Source organism: Streptopelia decaocto, assembly GCF_964273445.1.
Source record: "Streptopelia decaocto genome assembly, chromosome: 1".
Lineage (NCBI taxonomy): Eukaryota > Metazoa > Chordata > Aves > Columbiformes > Columbidae > Streptopelia > Streptopelia decaocto.
In genome coordinates this window covers 27,373,705-27,391,931 of record NC_138663.1, presented here as the reverse complement: position 1 = coordinate 27,391,931, position 18,227 = coordinate 27,373,705, and the positions used below count along the sequence as shown (strand labels likewise).

The 18,227-nt window shown below is 40.9% G+C and overlaps 1 long non-coding RNA gene across 1 annotated transcript in view; it reads left to right on the top strand.

The window, feature by feature from the left end:
- LOC309447047 overlaps positions 1–18,227 on the top strand; it is a 37,626-nt gene continuing 19,399 nt past the window's right edge. Inside the window, exon 1 of the long non-coding RNA XR_014185551.1 lies at positions 1–1,064. This is a non-coding gene — a long non-coding RNA (uncharacterized lncRNA). The remainder of the gene's footprint in view (positions 1,065–18,227) is intronic.

Genomic DNA, 18,227 nt, shown 5'->3' with positions numbered 1-18,227 from the left:
TGTTACCTCCATTATGGGGCTGGGTTATATGACAAGCTCACAGTTGGGGACTGGGCAAGATCTTGGCTCTACAAAAAGCAACAGCTGCTCTCCTTGGTTAAATGCCACACACCAGAAGTCCCGAAAGTTGTCATGTCCTGGCCAAGTGCACAAAGCTCCTTAGCTAGATGGGCAAGAGCAAGCGCTGGAAAGCTGGTCCCATTACCCAGTCAGTTCTTGAGGTAACTAATACTTCACAAAAGGCTTGTCCAGAATCGCAATCAAGCAGAGATATTTTTTAACACAACCTACCCTTTGTTTAGTTTCTCTTGCTTCCCTGTACTCAATTTTGAAATAGTCCTCACCTTTCTGTAGGCAGGAATCCAAACTGACCTGCTGCAGGGAATACTCTTCTTTACTTGAAAATGTCCTACTGGGGAAGTTTTGAACCTGTTTCCATTTTGTGGGTTTTCTACAGGCTTCTGGATACTTTTAAAACTCCTGAAAATATGGCATCCTTGCAGAAAGACCACCCTGCAGGTAACCTGCTTCAATGCATGCTTCCTCTGTAAACACCATATATAAACACCATAGATGACGTTTCAGGTATTAGGTCACGTTATATGTTAAATGAAGGACTCATCACAGTCATTTCTGATCCTTAGTCAAGATGTCAAGCCAGCATCTCTCCCAGATCCCTTTGCAAAATATAAATAAAATGTATTTCTAGTTCATAGTTTGTTAAATTACTTTGACACATACGCATTAACTTGGCCTTTTAGCCAGTGAGCCAGAGCAATGCAAACTATGGTTTGCAAACCACAGCACAGGGTAATATGCACTTTTACAACCAAAAAGAAAAAGCTGCTTCCCAGCACAGTGATAGTTCAGAAGTTACACACACATGACACAAACATGCACACAAAGAAAACAGGCTCCTGCTGTTGGATACTGGCATTTGTTACCATCTGACAGCTGCTCTGAACCAGATGGGAAACAGCCATTCCAGTTCTGCTCTAAGCCACATCCCAACACCAGCATCACCGCAGACTCCCAGGCTGGCACCTCAACTGCAAGGCAGAAGGGTAAGTGGGCAAAGGAGCCAAATCCTCCCGCCTCTCATTGGCAATGCCATCCCTTCAGGAACGGACTGAGGCATATTTGGTGTGGAGAGGAGCAGGGAGTAGCGGACTTTCAGATGCTCCACTTAGAAAGCTCTGACCGCATTCGTTCTGTACACAGGGAATGTCTGGGTCCAGTGTTGACAATTTGGCAGCAATTGAAAGCTGTTGAGTTAGCTCAGACGTGATAAACTGAAGAAAAAAAAGTAACAAGTCATCACCAAAAGCAGTAGTTCCCAACCATGAGTCAAGCCTTCTTAGTGAGGCATGACAGCATTAAAGATAAGATATAGAAAGAGAGCAGAGGTACTGCTGAGACTGAAGAACAACTGAGAGACAACTGTTAAGTTTATGTTTCTTCTTTATTTTCTTTTTCACTCCCAGGTTCACATCTCAGAGAAAAAGAACATGCTGCTTGGTAGTAAGGGATTATGGTGCTATAGATCTCAGAAGGCAGGGACATGGAGGAGTCATGGGTCATGGAATGGTGGAGGAAAAGAGGAAAAGATAGTATAATGGCAAGGAAAAACTATAGCTATAAGGCATGCCTGAGACAGATTGGGCATTACTGCTGTAAAAAAAAAACAACCAAACAAAAGTATTAATCTGAAGCATTTCCACATTTAGAGTAGTATAATCAGACCAATCCAAAACATTCTTATTAAAACATGGATCTGGATTCAGTTCCACCCAAAGTCCAGTGAAATACTCACCAAAAGAAAAAAAAAATCTCAGCCCTTAAAAATAAGTATTGGCAGTTACTTCCCCCCAAATATACCATTCTGGTACCCTGCGCAAAAAATAAACTGTAATGTGATCATATATAAAAAATCCTACTTAAACAGAGAGGTTTAAAACATAGAAAGTGTTCACTTCTATAATTTATATGTATATCAGCAACTTGATGCTCAGAAAAAAAAACCCTTGTGTTTTATAAACAAGTGTGCTCTCCCCGGTCCATCGAGTTTCTGATTGTCTCAAGCTCATCGAAGCAAAAAAGAAAAAGCTCATCTTTTTCCCTTTTGTTCGAATTCAATAATCCTATTAGACTTCCAAGACCTTTTTGGTGTTCTAGTTCCACTGGATAATAAACATCTTGTAGTTTTGCTTAGTCCAAATATGTGTCTGGTTTATGTCTTAACAGCTACAAAAGGCATCAGGTTTTGCCTGGGATTTCTATCTTTCACAAATACTCTGGGGAAGTCATAAAAAAAAATGGGTATTAATTGTTCATTTCCTGGACCCTTATTACTTTTAATGAGCATCTTCATACTCCTTCGGGGATAGCTGCTTTACATTCCGTGTCAGGCTTACCAGTGCTGTAGCACTGATATCCCATTTGTCTGCTCAGCAGTTCCAGGCTGATACAAACATGAGCTGTTGGCCTTGCCTCTGTACTAAAAATGATTTCATTATTTCCAAGTTAATCATCATTCACCTGTAGGATCACATACAAGCCCATAAATTCAAGGGGACTGTATTTCTTTGGCTTTGGGGTTAGTCTTGTGTCCACAGTTCCTCTGTTGAAACTTCCATCCAGGTTCTATGCTATTAAATGCCTGAGCTCTTTACAGTTCACATATTCTAGTCAACTTCCTTTAATGCCTTCCATCCAATGTGGGCCATGTCTAGACTTGAAAAAAACTGTGGTCATTAAACATATAAAGAGAATGACTGGCTAGTTCAGTTTAGCTGTTTTTGCTTTTCTGGAGTCCCAGAACTCACTTCAGCAGATAAAGAGGTGAGTAAAGCTCTCCTCCTACATAAGAAAAGCAAAAACCAGCAAGCTCCAGTGGCCTACTACAAAGATCTGTCCTTAGACAGCTGTCCTCCCAACTGCTTTAGACACCCCTTGTAGGATGGGATGACTACAGAGGGAGTCTCCAGATCTGTATTTTCTTCACTGACTACAGAAAGAGCCACGATGACCAGCCTGACTTTATGATGGCAAATAACAGATGAAATGGATCCCATCCACTGGATCTAGAGATGTTCTCCAGTGCTACACGTGACATGGCTTCCAAGACGAGTAAATACTTCAGTCAGGGAAAACTTTTTTTTTTTTTTTTTTCATAATGATGGATTATCATCTTGAATTCATTTCTGAAAAATAAAACCTAAAATAAATGTTCTCCACTGGGAAGCAGTGCTGCCTTCCTTACATAATGTATGATTCAAATGACAGTCTGCTGAGAAGGATTAACATGCAGGTGGAGGCATACTGCATGCAGAAGAACAAACCACATTAGCTCATCATCACCTAACACTGGCAGGAACATGCTGCACATGTATGAAGAGATGAATACATTAACCTACTTGTATGTACACAGGCACACAAACCATGATTGTACAAGGATAAATGATATCACCCTCAATATGCAAACATATACACAAATTTGCATATAGCCCAGACAGGAATGAACAATTAAAATAAATGGCCTGAATGCATAGTCATACAAAGAGAACACAAATAGAAAAGTAACAATCTGTAGTTGTTTCAAATGCTGATAACTAAAGAAACTATCCTCAGACACAGATAATAGCCAGTGAAATTTTCTCTGCCTCGGTGACTGATGTGGCAACAGTTTGGGTCTCAGCAAGTGGAATTAGAAAGGAGAAATCAACAAATGGCATAAGAAAATGCACTTGTCGAAGGTATCACTCTGATGTGTATCAGACATGACAGCCATGCACTGACCGAAAACCTTGGGAAGCTTCTTCTGCCTCAGAAGTCATAAGAGCAAAGAGGGCATCTGGGATGGTGGCTCTGGCAGGGTGGAGGCACCAAGCAAGCTTCCCTGCGATTGCTGGGTCACAGGTATGGAAATTTTTACTTGCACAGCTGGAACTGCCAGATACAGGGACTAGAGACACCAAGTATCAGCCAGAACAACAACAACAACAAAATCCAAAAATCATTAGCTGTGATAATACACCTACAAATTCTGGGGCAGGTGGAAGTGTTGGGTCCCTCTACACCACTCCCCACTGCTGCGGGAAGCTCGGCTCTCACAGCCCGGCAAGAGGAGGGGTGCGTGCAATAAAATCAGGGGTGAGAAAATCAGAAAGTGAACCTGTGCACAGCAATCTCCGCTGCCAATTGGCTTTGCACACAGGAGGAGGAGCAGGTGGTGGAGCTCTGCTGTGCTCTGCAGAAGGATGTTCTCCCTGGGGCAGTAGTGCTGCAGGGAATGTAGCGCAGTCCCTGAGGGGCGTCCCTGAAGCTGCAGGAAGAGATCACATTGGTCTGAGAAGATGGGTGAACATGGTAAGCTGTATTCATGCAAAATATTGTATTCAAAAGTTAGATGCAAAGAAAGTGCTGTGAGCCAGTGTTAATTCAGCTATTCGAGGGTGATGCAACACCGGCCCAGGTTGCCCAGAGAGGTGGTAGATGCCCCATCACTGGAGACATTCAAGGCCAGGCTGGACGGGGCTCTGAGCAACCTGGTCTAGTTGGAGATGTCCCTGCTCATTGCAGGGGGCTGGATTTGATGACCTTTGAAGATTCCTTCCAACCCAGACTATTCCATGATTCTGTATGGAAAAACACCTGAATCCCACAAAATAAACGTAGATGGGATTTCTAGGACCAGAACAAAGAAGACTTAAGGCGATATATCAAGGGAAAGTGACAGATGTTTGTGGCCTGAAAAACAATGGAGAAGTAATATTTTCCACATCAATAATAAAAACCTTTTGCTCTGTGCTTTTACCTGAGCAGATCAATAAAGGTTACAAATGTTACGGACAAAGCAATATATTCTAGCTTAAGTTGACTGCTCAAAATGCCAAGAATTTAGGCAGAGAGCCAAGTTTAATACAAATGAAATAGAAGCCATGGTTTGACTAAATCATTCTTTTGGATTTCTAGACAACATTATAAAGTGTTAGTGGCTACAGTAAAGAGCACGTCGAGTGCATGATTCATGGGTGTTTTACTCCAGTTGTACACTGCCTGAACACCCCTGGACTCAATAAACACCACAGTGAATCAGACATGAAATCTGTCAAAGGAAAGGAAGCACAAAGTGCAATGATCTTTATCACTAATCTTTTATCATAGCACACAGATCCTGAAATTGTGATGAAGGACCTTCGTGTCAGGCACATGATCGCCAGTCTTGAGATTTGATTGCAATTTTTGTTTTCCTTGTCATTCTCCCTTAAGCTCCCTGATTCTAGACTCATATGATTGAATAAAAACTGGTAGGTTTGTGGTGGTGTTTTTAAAAGGGACTCTCTGGCCATCATAGGGCTGCTGGCAAAATCTGAATAATAAAGTTCAGGACTACAAGAGACAAATGAAAAGACACCACAGTTTTGTTGTCACTGTTTTCAAATGCTCCTGATTTTAAGCTATTGTAATCCTAGAGGTCTTGATACATCATCTTGTGGAGCCTGGAGCACCCAGTGACCTGGCATGTATGTGGTCAAGATTTAATATTTCAGAGTTAGATATCACCTGTTAGACTCCGAAACAGTTAAAGTTAAGGGAGCATGACCTAAATAAAGGTAACAGAGGTCAACATGGAAAATAACAAGACAAACCAGTAGCACAGATTTACCTCGACAATTTAAAACCTCTCTTTGCTGTATTTATTGCTGAGGCCATTAACCACTATGACCAACTACGAAAACTAATGAAACCATTAAGGGGAAAACTAAGAAAAGACAGAGACAACTTGACTTTTTTTTTGTAGCCTACTGCTTGTAACTAGATTGTTAAATTGTTAACATTGCCATTTAGTATGTATTTGCTGGATTTGGGTAACCTCATTGTCTGGACTTTGGAGCTATTAGTACAATGTAAAGGAGGGATCTCCCAGTTAACACAGCAGATAGCCCAGTCTACTGGGAAGAAATAAAAGCTTGATTATCTTGATAAGAATTGTGCTAAAGGCCATGATTCCCATGTTGAAAGAAATTATAGGAAATGTTTGGGTAATTAAATTCAGAACAGTGAGCTATCAACAGACAGTTTGGGAAGTCACTTTTGTCAAGTTGAAAACACATTTGACAAAAAGTTGTCATCAGAACTGATTCACGATGCCATCTGCCGCTTGTGACCAGTCCTTTCGCTCATATCGTACTCATCTTCTGTTCTGCAATATCTTGAAACAGTTCAATGCAAATCATAGTTTCCAGGATGGGTTCATGCCTAGAGGCTTTTCAGCAGTGTTGTTTGAAAGAGGTCTGCCTGGTACACCAGCAGCCTGGGGCCCTGAAGAATGGATGGAGATTCTGCAGGTGCTTTAAGAGCCTGGTGGCCTGTCAAAATGGGTGCCATAGAGGATAAGCCCTGACCTTATGTTGATTCTGATCCAGCAGTTTTTCTTCTAATTGTTGCATTCATTTACACAAGCAGAGACCTGTTCGGTGCAAACACTGTTCACTTAGTGCACATGTTTCTAGGTGTGTGTGAATCAGAGCATCAGTATTCTCACATGAGGCTAGATATCTGTTTTAAAGTCTTGTTATATATTTTTCAGATTAATTTTAAAGCAAATCTTCAGTCCAAAGCTATGCCTGTATGCTTCTGTGAGATTTATTTTGCTCTCGCTGGCAGCAAAAAGTGACAGTAAGTAGTTATGTGCTGGGTTTGTTCTTTTGTTAGTTGTTAGCTGTAAGGTTTGGAAAGGTTACAGTGGAGCTTCCAAATCATCAAGTATGTAATGACTCTTTTCAACAAAGCAAAAATGGGGACTTGTGTTGCAAAGATATAATCATCACAAAGATATAATCATCACAGAAGAACTTAACACAAAAACATAGATGTTTAAAAGTGAAGGAGCAGGCATGGACCTGTGGTAAACCTTCTCTAGCACATCCAGCTGCGCATTCTACCCCAGGCAGCTTCAATTTAGATGGCTGCTCACCACTGTAGCTAGCAATGTACAACACAGCTGGGTGATGCTGGAAGCTGTGCAGCTCTGTGTTCCTCCAAGCATTTAAATTCATTAGTCCTATTCTGGTCATTAGGGAAGTACAACATGTCTAAAAAAAACAAAATCTTGCCTGTACAATTTTAACACCATTTAAAACAGGCCTGTTCCTTCAGCAAGGTAGTTCTGATCTTTCTGGTAGGACCAGTCAGAAAAACTTCCTCTATGAGTTTATGGATTGCCAACAGGAAACCTATTAGAATAGGAGTAATATGACTTGGTGACTTTCCATGTTTGAGACAATCAAAGTTTCCTGCCCTTTTTGCGTATACCAGTGAGAAAGATCTAACACCTTCCAGCAGTGAATGCATCTATCAGGCACATTCACACTGCAGCTACAATTTTTTGGAGAAATAAGACCCAAATTCTAGTATCCTCTATGGCAGATAGGGAGAATAACAATACCAGGCTCTGTGAGACACTCCGAAGACATCCTCCCTGGACCTTCTCTACAGCGAGTTTTTCTTTTGGTCCTTGAGCTGCAGAGAAGATAGGAGGTGACAGGAGCAGCTATCACTTTCGGTTGACAGTGCTTTGCCAGGTCAGCGCCTTCCAGCTCACAGGGAAGCACTCAGGCTCTGCGGGTGCCGTGGGCGAAGTCAAGGCTCTTTGCTGTCTCATTCCATCTCTTCAGTAGAGCAGGGTTCAGCTACTCTGGTGGAGATTCTGCTGCATCTGGATCACTGTTCACATACTTTTAAGGGTATTTGTACCTCCAGGTGTCAGTGAGAACTGTAGATCTCCTGTAGCCAAAGGGAGTGCGTCTCATTAAAACTGTGCCATGGTTGTGTTACAAGAGTCAACAATATGATCATAGTTTCGGGGACATGCACATCAGATTTTTAACTTCTGTTATACACAACCCAGTGTTGTTTTGCTGTTGACACAGTTGGCAGACCTTCACAAAGTGTTGTGCAAAATGGAAAGATTACGAGAAAATTTTTTTCTGTGTTCACAAGGCTTGCAAAGGAACATTTTGCTTCTGTGTTTCATTAAAAGTCAAAGGTCTATAAAGTCATCCATATAGCTGGGATAAGCCTCATCTACTTTAGAGGCAAGAGCAGGAGAAGTTTTGAGAAGGACCACTCTGTGAGGTACTTACCAGCTGTATCCCCATAGCTGACTGGGGAGGAGCAGGCTGTTGATCTTTAATGCTCCAGAGTTTGTAAGTTTGTAGATGTCCCTTATGGTGAGTTACCTTCTTCTGGTCATTGTAGTAGAGATTCACAGCCTTCAATCTCTCCAGAAAAAACACTATTTCTAGGCTAGCTCTGGTCTACAATTCTACATTTTGTAGCATTCAATAGGTAAATAGCAAAAACAGTAGTCTCCTTCAGACCTAAACGCCTTTCATAAAGCAACAACATCAAAGTTACTTATTACCTTCAGAAAGGTATTTCAGGTGAACAGGTAAGAGACTTGTACATTCAGTTAGAAAAACTACAGTTTTTCAGCAGTGCTCCACATGTGGACTCCTGGCAAATGCGGTCCTTGCTTCATTCTGGGCAGAGTAACCTTCTATCAGCTCACTTCCAGTGGATATGTAACACCTATGTTTAAAGCTGATTTTTTATCTTTCAAGCATGGCTGTATAGTAACCCTGTAAATCTCTGTCTGCTTGCCTTCTTAAAGAGCCAAGATTCTTTTTTTCCAAGCAATTAAGTGTCACTTAGCAGTCAAGATATTCTTTCTGCCACACAATATCCTCTGCTACCTTCCTGATCATCTCTTTCCTACTGCAAATATTGATTATGTGGAGTTGAGGAAAATCCATAGTTAAATGTTTTATTTACATCTAAACAGGAGCCTTGGAGTTCCTAAATTAGGTGCCCGTGTCTGCAGGCTGTCCTTCCTGGGCACCCTGCCAGGGAGAGAAAGGGTTGACTGGAGCACAACGCTGAACTTTCCTTCTGAACTGCTGGGTGTATTACCTGCACCAAACAACCCATCCTCAAGCAAAAAAAGGTATTTTTAACAAAGGGGATTGAAGCCAAATAGCCTCAAGAATCACCAGCAGGATTCAGTATTGCTATTGTATTTTTTTTTTCCCCTGGAAACAAAGTTTCAGATAAATCAAAATATTCACCGGCAACTTTTTCATTTCATTGGAATTGTAAATTTAAAAGCTAGCTGCAAATTAATTTCTACAGTGTTCAAACAATTCACTGTTATCATTTCAGCTTTTCTGCTTCATAAAACATGCATCCTCAAATGTTACACTGTGATCAATTAACTAGAATATAGGAATTCCTGCAGAGCAGGACATCCCTTTTCCAGCCTGCTTTAGAGCAGGTTCTAAAAATGTATAGGTTTGAGAGGAAATCTTTGCACAGATCCGTCTCTCCAGAAGGCACTTCTTTAGGGAACCTTGTGTAAACAAAGCTAATATCTACTAGGCAGTCCCAGGACTGAAAACAGAGGAAAAAAAAAAAGACCTAGAAGATGGTATATAATAATATGCTTTATGTATTTATGAAATCCTGGTTGCCATAATTTCACTGAATTTGGCTAGAGCAGGTTTAAACTTTATCTGAGTGTGAGCAGCCTGTACCTTATGCCCAGCTTTGGAGAACTGAGCATTCTCCATGAGGCACTGAGCACTATGTTCAGGGATCCTTTGCAGGAAAAAATTGTGGGCATCCTGGACCAAACACTAGGACCCGTCTGGTAGAAAATTCACCTTTGAAAATGCAGATGTTTCTTTGGGAAACTTAAGTAATGTAGCAAAGCTTTTAAATCTCCAGAAGAGGACAAACTCCAGCTGCTGCCCGTGTCTGTGACTGTCTTTTCATTGCCTTGTGAGGGAGCTATTGTGCATCTCAGCACATCTGCCACGCTGCACCCTCTCCTGACGCCTTTGCTAGAGGCACAGGGCTCTCTGGTGTCCCCTGGTCCCACCTGAGCCACTCAGAGATGCTATGGGAGGTGAGAATAAGGCCTGATGCTAGACATTTCTGGTCAATACCTGGCTCATGCAGATGCATCCAACCCATTTCAGGAGTCATTGGAAATAGGCAATAACTTTTTTAACTGAGGATGAAGAGAGAAAAAAATCCAGGCTTTATTGTTAGGAAAGGTTTATATCATGGGGGTTGGGGAGGGTCGCTTATAAATGAATGACTGCTCTCTCAGAAATCATTAAATTGTTGTAGAAAGCTGCTGGCAGCACTGTGTACTGAGATGGATAAAAATCAGAGTGGGAGCTGGGATGTGTTATAAAGAATTTAATTACAAAATCTCTGACTACCAATGTCAGAATTTTTATTGGCTTGTCAATGGAAAAAATAATGTTGTTGCTGTGGAGTTAAAGTTGTTTTAATTAGAAATAATACTTCAATTAAAAATTATGATTAATTTCTTATTGTAAAGGTGCCATGATTGTTACAATCCGTTAAAATATTTGCGTTTGAAAGTGAATAATATTATAATAATACTTGGGTTTTACCTTTTATCATTAGATCTTATTAGTGTGACCCACTGTGAATCGAATGATCTTACAAAAGCCTTTGAAAGTGTTTATGAAACATTAATGAGTTCTGTCCACAACCCTTGGGGGCAAAAATGTGCTCTTCTAACAATTTAACAGTTGGATAAGCTAAGGCAGGTGGTTTACGCAAATTATTAGAGGTCAACACAGAAAAATAACACCTCTTGCATCCCAAATGCTCTTGTCCTCAATGAACAGCTTCCAAGCTCTTTCTGTGTGTATTTACTTTATTTAATTACAGTTTAAAAGGCTCTTCTAAAAGGCTGCTGCCATAGCTGCAGGCAAGGTATTATCTGGAAAAATACACAATCATACCCTGATTAAATATGAATACATTCAAACAGACAAATACTAGGCAGATGTCACAGCTCTGTAAGAAGTTCATCTTCAGAGCCACTGGATGTGGGACATCGATTTTAAAGTGGAAAGGTGAATTAGCCAGCGATAAGGGGAACTTCAGTTCCACAACCACCTCCTTATTTAATCCCACATTCCTACTTTCGTTGTTTGTATTTTTAAAAAATCACCATATTAATGGAAAAGGATAGTCTGTCACCCAAGCTTAAATAGGAGGGTGTAAGTGATTAATCTGCTGCCCAGTCGATTGCATCTGGAATCTGATTATAAATCAGAGCCACAGGCAGTTATCCCATTTTGCTGCTATACAACAATACGGGTAGAAAAGCTCTCAGATTATTATTTTTTAATAAATAGGAAGAGGCAGAGCATGTGGATGCCTCTGTATTTATCTAACTAGAAGAAACCCTCCCCAAGGAGCAGCTCATCAGAGCGCTGTCAGTCAAGGCGGGGAGGCAGAGAGATTGTGGTCGTGGAATTGCAGAGGGTCCTCTTCTGAGTGACACCACTGGTCCTCCTGGTTTTTTTGAGAGCATCCATGTGCCTGGCAGCTTGTTTAATGGTTTATAAAACGACCCTGACAGAAATTTAAAGTCTCTTCCAATCTGTAAATGAAGGTATACCTTTGGAGACACTATTTAAGCTGAGCTAACAAGCCACATTGCTATCGGCCAGTTTATAAATGTGCTGAAGAGCCTTTTGACATGCAGGAGTGATGACATTTCTGAAAGATTGTCACAACATTAGTTATTTAATACTGTACTGAGTCAAATACACTTGCCTCTGCAGGGACGTGTTTTTATCACAGATCCAGCATACTAAGCACTGAGTGTTGGCTGGATTGCTAACAGTTGAAAGTAAAAATTAATTTATGCTTCAGGCACTAAAGTAAGAGTCTAGAAAGAAAACCTTGCCAATATTTTGTTGAATATTCAGTCAGAGATGCTAAGCGTAGAACATAACCAGCAAGTGATTAAAAAGATAAATACTGTTCAGTTATAGTCTCAGTAGTCATGTCTTCTGGTTATTTGTAAATCTACCTTAGGAGTAAAGATACATGTCATAATTTTTAAAACACAGTTCAACTAAACATAAATTGATTAATTTTAATCTTCAAGAAGCTTTAGGTAATTGTTTGGAAAAGACAAAATAAATATGTAAAATATCTAGAAGTTTGCAATCACTGCAGTCCTCTTCTCTGGGAAGCAAGAATCAACATTCATATCTATGTTGGACAGAACAGACTAATAAATGAAACCCATCTGAAAGGTTCATTTGTTGTCTAAACTATGTCTGCACAGCAACTAAGCTTTTTATCCAGAAGGTGTTGTGGTCCATTTAGTAGGTGGATACCTGCTTATTTTCTAATCACGATACATCTTTACTACTTTTTACGGCACACGGTTCTGCAGAACCATCATAGACACCTACAGGGACACCCAACAGCAACTGCTGCTAGTGATGCAGGAGCTGCAGCATTGTCTGACAGGTCACACAGACATAATCCATGAGTCAGGGAGCAGCAAACTTGACTTGTCCATGCAGACAAAACACATTTCAGTCTTTAAAAAAACTTCATCTTTGAGTCTGAGATTTGATGACATCCCAAAGAGTCAGCAAACATGGGAGCTAACGCTGCAGTTCGGATACTCACATTTCAGAGTGGGACTGCCAGTTTGGTTATCTCCCCTCAGCTAATTCTAGCTCCTTCAGTCAAAGGTAGAGCTTACATGATATACTCATGTATAACAAAGGAAGCCAGACTGACTGCGTGATAGGTAAACTAACAGGTTTACCTATCAGATTAGCAATCAAAATGAATATTGTAGAAGAGCAGCCTCCAGAAATATCCTGAAGGCATGGCAGGATTATTTTTTTCCTGGGCACAATACAATTACATAATACCACAATAAGAAAGACAATTGTTGTATTAAAATTATCCTGGCAGCTGTAGATTTGCTACAGTAGCTTTATTAAGGTAATCAGAAAATGATACACCAAGTCATCTTGAAAGCCCATAGCCCAATTTGGCCATGGCTTTCATCCCATTGACATCAAAGGAGTCAGTCAGTGAATTGTGTCTGCTCCATCACTCTCACCGGATCAGGAGAAGGGAGAAACAAAAGACATAAGGTATCTTGGAAGACACAATAGTTTGTTTTCAGGATAAAATCAACTAACATGCCCAAATTTCATCAACTTTCTGTGAATTTGCTGTTCCTCAGAGCTTGTTACTTTTAAAGTAGTACAAAAGTCCTCAACTGACCTGAAAACCTGAATATTTTATGCTCAACTTCTGCTAACCAAAGAATGCCTTTTTGCTGCTGTGTGGTTAAAAAGGAGGGGAATGGGAAAGGGTGTAGAAAGAAATGAATGCAGGGAAGCTAGGAAATGAGAATATCCCACCAAGCAGTTCAGTTGACAGGAAAAACACAAGTTTAACAGAGATCATAAATGCATAAAACATTTTAGACAAAGCCATAAGGCCAAGCAAATCATTTTATTATAGGTGGAAAATCTTTGGTCCTCACAAAGAAAGCAAAGTTGGCACAGAGCATACCATAAAGCAATGGATTTTAAATCCACACTTTGGATAGAAGGAAACTTCTTCCCAACTTGTTCTTTTTAGCATTGCAAAACCTGTCTGAGGTAGCCTATTGCAATAAAACAAAAAATCCTCAGAGATGAACTCAAGCCATTCAGACATCTGTGACAAAGTGCACAAAAGCGTGAGAAAGCCCCACTTGTGCAAACAGTAATGTGAGAGACCTGAAGAGCTGGTTGAAATGGGGACAGGAAGGTGTTTGAGAACACCAGGCCAGGACCTGCTGCTGCCATAGGGAAGTCCAAACAACATGCCAGTTCTGAGTTAAAAAGACAATATACTATAAATAAAAAATCTAATACCATATAGCAAGAATGAAAACAGAGACAGGAAAACAGATGATGTTTAAGAGGCAGTCAGGCCAAGCCTGAACAAAATAGTACCCAAGCAAGTTAAAAAAACCTTCCATTCAAGACCTTCTGATCCAGATACCTGAAAATCACCCTGAAATTACATGAATGCCATTGTGGCTACTGTAAAATTCTCAGTATTTTCAAGCAGTAAGTGCTTATACTACAGGTTCATTATGCAGCAGATGAGTTTGATCACCCAAGTGCAGGTGGTCAGTTCACATTTTCCAGTTTCTGTTGTGTTCAGTACTTTGTGTATGTATATATCAAGTGCAGCCATTTATAATTTCACCAAGCGTAAGTCTTATAAACCTTCCTCTGGTGCAGCACAGAACAGCTGTTTGACAGAATTAGTATTATTACTTAAAAAAAAGAAAACCAGTACATTATATGCAAATTCTTTTTATCACACTGTTTCCTGAAAAGTTTTCACCTAGATTAACTTCTTGGTGAGAACTAGCTATTTACTGGACAAAATTGCATGTTTTTCAAAAAGCAAATTACCAGAAATCTAAAGCATAGTGCCAGAAATCTAAATAATCTTCTTTCTGTTTTTTTTCTTGAAAACCCAAAACATTTCAGGATTGTCCCTGTGGTGGTTCATGAAAGCTGTAGCTGTCTCCAGTCTCCTCTGCTGTCCAAGTTTTCTGGCTGGACTGGATATCATGTAACGAGTCCTACAGCCGGGAAGTCCTACAGCAGGTCAAGGGAGGAGCAGTTTGTTTAAGAAGCTCAAACAGCTGAAAGCTTTGGAGTATAAAGAATGCAGACTACTGCTCCCGTGAGACGCTTGAGGTATCAAAACAAAGCCATTTTCAACTGAAAACACGAGCTTCATTTTTCATCATAAGGCATCATTTTCATTAAGAAAAGTAATTTCTGAGCAGCTCCAAAAACAACAGTCCAGTGGCATACACAGTTCAATAGCTTATTAAAACTGAAGTGAGGAATTTGCATGTTATGAAATTGGGGCATGGCCAGGATATTCTCGGAAAAAAAAAGAACCAAGGGACCTTTGCTAATCATCAACAGTCACGGATACCAGTGATAACACCTCGTCCAAAACCTGTTACCTCCAAAGTCCTGCAACTCCCTAAGACCCTGTGAAGGAGGTAATCAGGAAGGATTCAGGGGAAACTTATTAACTAATAGATACCTATTTTTGCCAAAGCTGAGTAAAACTCCTTTCTTTTGCCAACAAGCAAATGATTCAGCTTGTGTACCTCTTTTTCTGTCTGTATTAAGATGGAACAGTCTTTCCTACATTTGATTGCTGGTATTATTTGAGATACTGAATCAACAGTCAAGATGCATGTTAGCAGGAAAAGCATCTGACACTTTCAGCACAAACTGAAGCAACTTCCCCAAGTGCATATTTGAAAACACAACTGAGTGCAGCACAGCAAGTCGAAATACTTTAAGATTACTAAAAAGCTCTTGTACTGTCAACATCAAATAGCCAGGGTTGTTTACCACTGTGGAATTTATTGGCAGCCATGAACTTATAAAAGCTCCCAGAAAGTGGCTACCACCTTAGGGTCATATTGCAGCATCTTAATGAAGTTTTTCCAGCAAAATATTTGCTGCCCAATGGCTCTAACAGTCAGGACCTTTCTTTTCTCTCAATGACATTTAAGCACCCTCAGAGACTATGCGAGGGGCAGGATAAAAGGAAACTGCACAACCCTGAAGAACATCGCCAAAAGTGGGTGACTGTTTCAAGAGCAATCTCCAGCCCTGTGGGCTGGCACCCTGCCCAAGAGCTGCCTTCGTCAGGGAGGTGCTCAGGACAGGTGACCAGGATGGACAGGCAGCCACAAAGCAGCCAGGGAGTCTGTCACTAATTACTACAACAATCCTAATGTTTCAGCAGCACTGGAATGGAGAAAGGCTGACCGAGGTATGTTAAGGAAGGGTTAGATAACAAAGACAGTGGCTTGCCAAGAGTTGAAGCCAAATCCAAAGAGGAAAGCCTATAATAGCCGGTCAAATCTATATAATAGGTCAAAAGTCTGCAGGGAATTTCCCCCATTAAAGGATTATAGTTGCAGACCTGTCTGAAAGAGGGGAATATTTGAGCCTTCCTACGTTGCCATTCACTGCAAACTTCCTATTACGTTTTCTGGTCCATTCAAACTTTCAAGACAGATTTTTTTATAGAGATCTGTACTTGCAGAAACAAAAAGCAAAAACAAAATAAGAAAGGGCGGGGGGGGGGAAAGGTTAGAATTATCATTTCCAAGCTGTCTAGTGTTTGCTGAGTTGCAATTTTTTGAGCAGAATTTTTGAAGATATTATCACATTTATAGTTCATAGTGTTTAGGTTTATCTTTCTATATTTATTCTGCCTTGGACTCTAAAATATCTGTTGGAGGCAGACTCCTTTCCTAAAAATTGTCTGTCTTCACTGATTAACATTTCCAGTGTTCTTTCAGGTAAGAGAAAGTTCTAAAATACAACCCTCTCACTCTCAGAAGCTACATTTGAAATTATATCTGCACACTATTCCCTAAACCCCACTTGTAAGTGTTCAGTCCTTTAATTTAATGATTTGCTGATAGATGAGAAACACATCAAACCACACACTTTATGAATTCATAAACTAGTTTTTTGGTCTCTGCTTACATTGTGAGATTAAGACAGGCTTGCAGACAAGCGTGAGGACATTGATCCTCATGTCATGCTCTCCATCCATGGATGGATGCTTTACATACACATCCCTGCCTATTAGTTTCAGTCAAAGCACTTAGGCGTAGGGCAACCCATGAATAAGCTCTGGCCATAGACTGGTCCAGGGAACCTGACCTCCTCCATGCTCATCTGTTTGGGTCACTCAAGAGGGCACAGGTACCAAGGCGGTGACCAGACCCAAGCTTTCCTCCCCGGGCTATCTGTCTGAGCCCACAGCAAAGAACATACCTGCTCATAAACAACATGGAGGTGGGTTGAGCAAGGGCTTGAAACTAAAACAGCAAGTTAGACATGTCAGTCATTCTTCTACAGATGGCTGCAGCAGGGTATGGCACGTCACTCATCCATGCCCACTGTTATTTCCTCAGGAAAGAGCAGGACTCTGTAAAATTCACTTTATTTGCAAATGTATACAAAGAAGATCAGTCAAGTACAGAAGAGAAAAGTATTACTTGGATACAAACTGTGCTTCTTCTATCTGCCTACGATAACAATAAAAAATACAACACTTAGGTGAAATTGCTGACTCCCTAGTCCTTTGGTTTTAAAATATAATATTGATATTGACTTTAGATCTTGCCTGATTTACTTTAATTTGAGCCAGGCCTCTACAGAAACCTGTTGCCTAGGTAACAAATGCTGTGCACCATAATAAGGCAAATTGCTGTTGAAATAAATAGTAATTATGGCCCTGGTTTCAAAAGTATTATCTTTCTCTTTATTTTAAACTATCCTTGGTTAAAGCTGTAAGCACCGCCTTTGTTCATTCGTATCATCTCATTGTGCAGTGGCTGGGGGAAGGGAAAACACACACTTGCCTCTGCATCTGCCCTCTGTTCCCCTAGCAGCTCTAATCATGTACGTATAGATATTTTCAAACAGTATTTATTTCCTCAAGGGTGCATCAATGCAAAGTGTAAAATTCCCGTTAGGAAAGAGCAGGGGTTGACATTATTCCTGTTCAGCATCTCTTACAAGAATTGCTTACAGATGAGCGCCGCAAGTGAGCTTTGGTTTACTGAGGGCTCACAGCCTTTGCCATGCACCCTGCGGAGTCCTGCCCTCACCTGGGGCCTGGCGTACCCCTTCATATCCATCAGGCACAGGATTTGTTCAGCGTATATGGCTCTTCGTCTAACAGTTTGATGATTCGCAGACAAGTATGAGCTGGAAGGAGGGAATAATGTCATGCCTAACATTCATCTATTTGTACTCATAAAGTATTTGCACTGGACAAACAAATGTGGAATAATGTACCACGACTAGCTGTAGTGTGGCTGCTCTGTGGGTACCCCAGATTGGCCATGACAGAGCAGTGACCGTGGGGAGTGCTTGTTCACATACATCCTGGGGCTCCTGTCACAGCCCACCACAGCACACAGCTGAGCCAAAGTCACATCCCACCTTTCTCCATGGAAAACTATTGCCAAGTAGATACATGAGGACTAAACTGCAGCAAAATCACAAGACACTCTGTAACCCCATGAAACGTGGGAGCCATCAGTCAACACATCTGTGGGAAAGGGCTTACTAGACTCCCTGCTTGGACCTATCACCCACACGGTGGAAGAAGCATGCTCAGGTTATCACTCCACACAACAGCTCCTCTGCAATCTGCAGATAGGAACTGATGTTTCCCTCTGCAGGGAGTCGGGTGCAGAGGACAAACTTATTTGGCTGTAGAAGGTATCT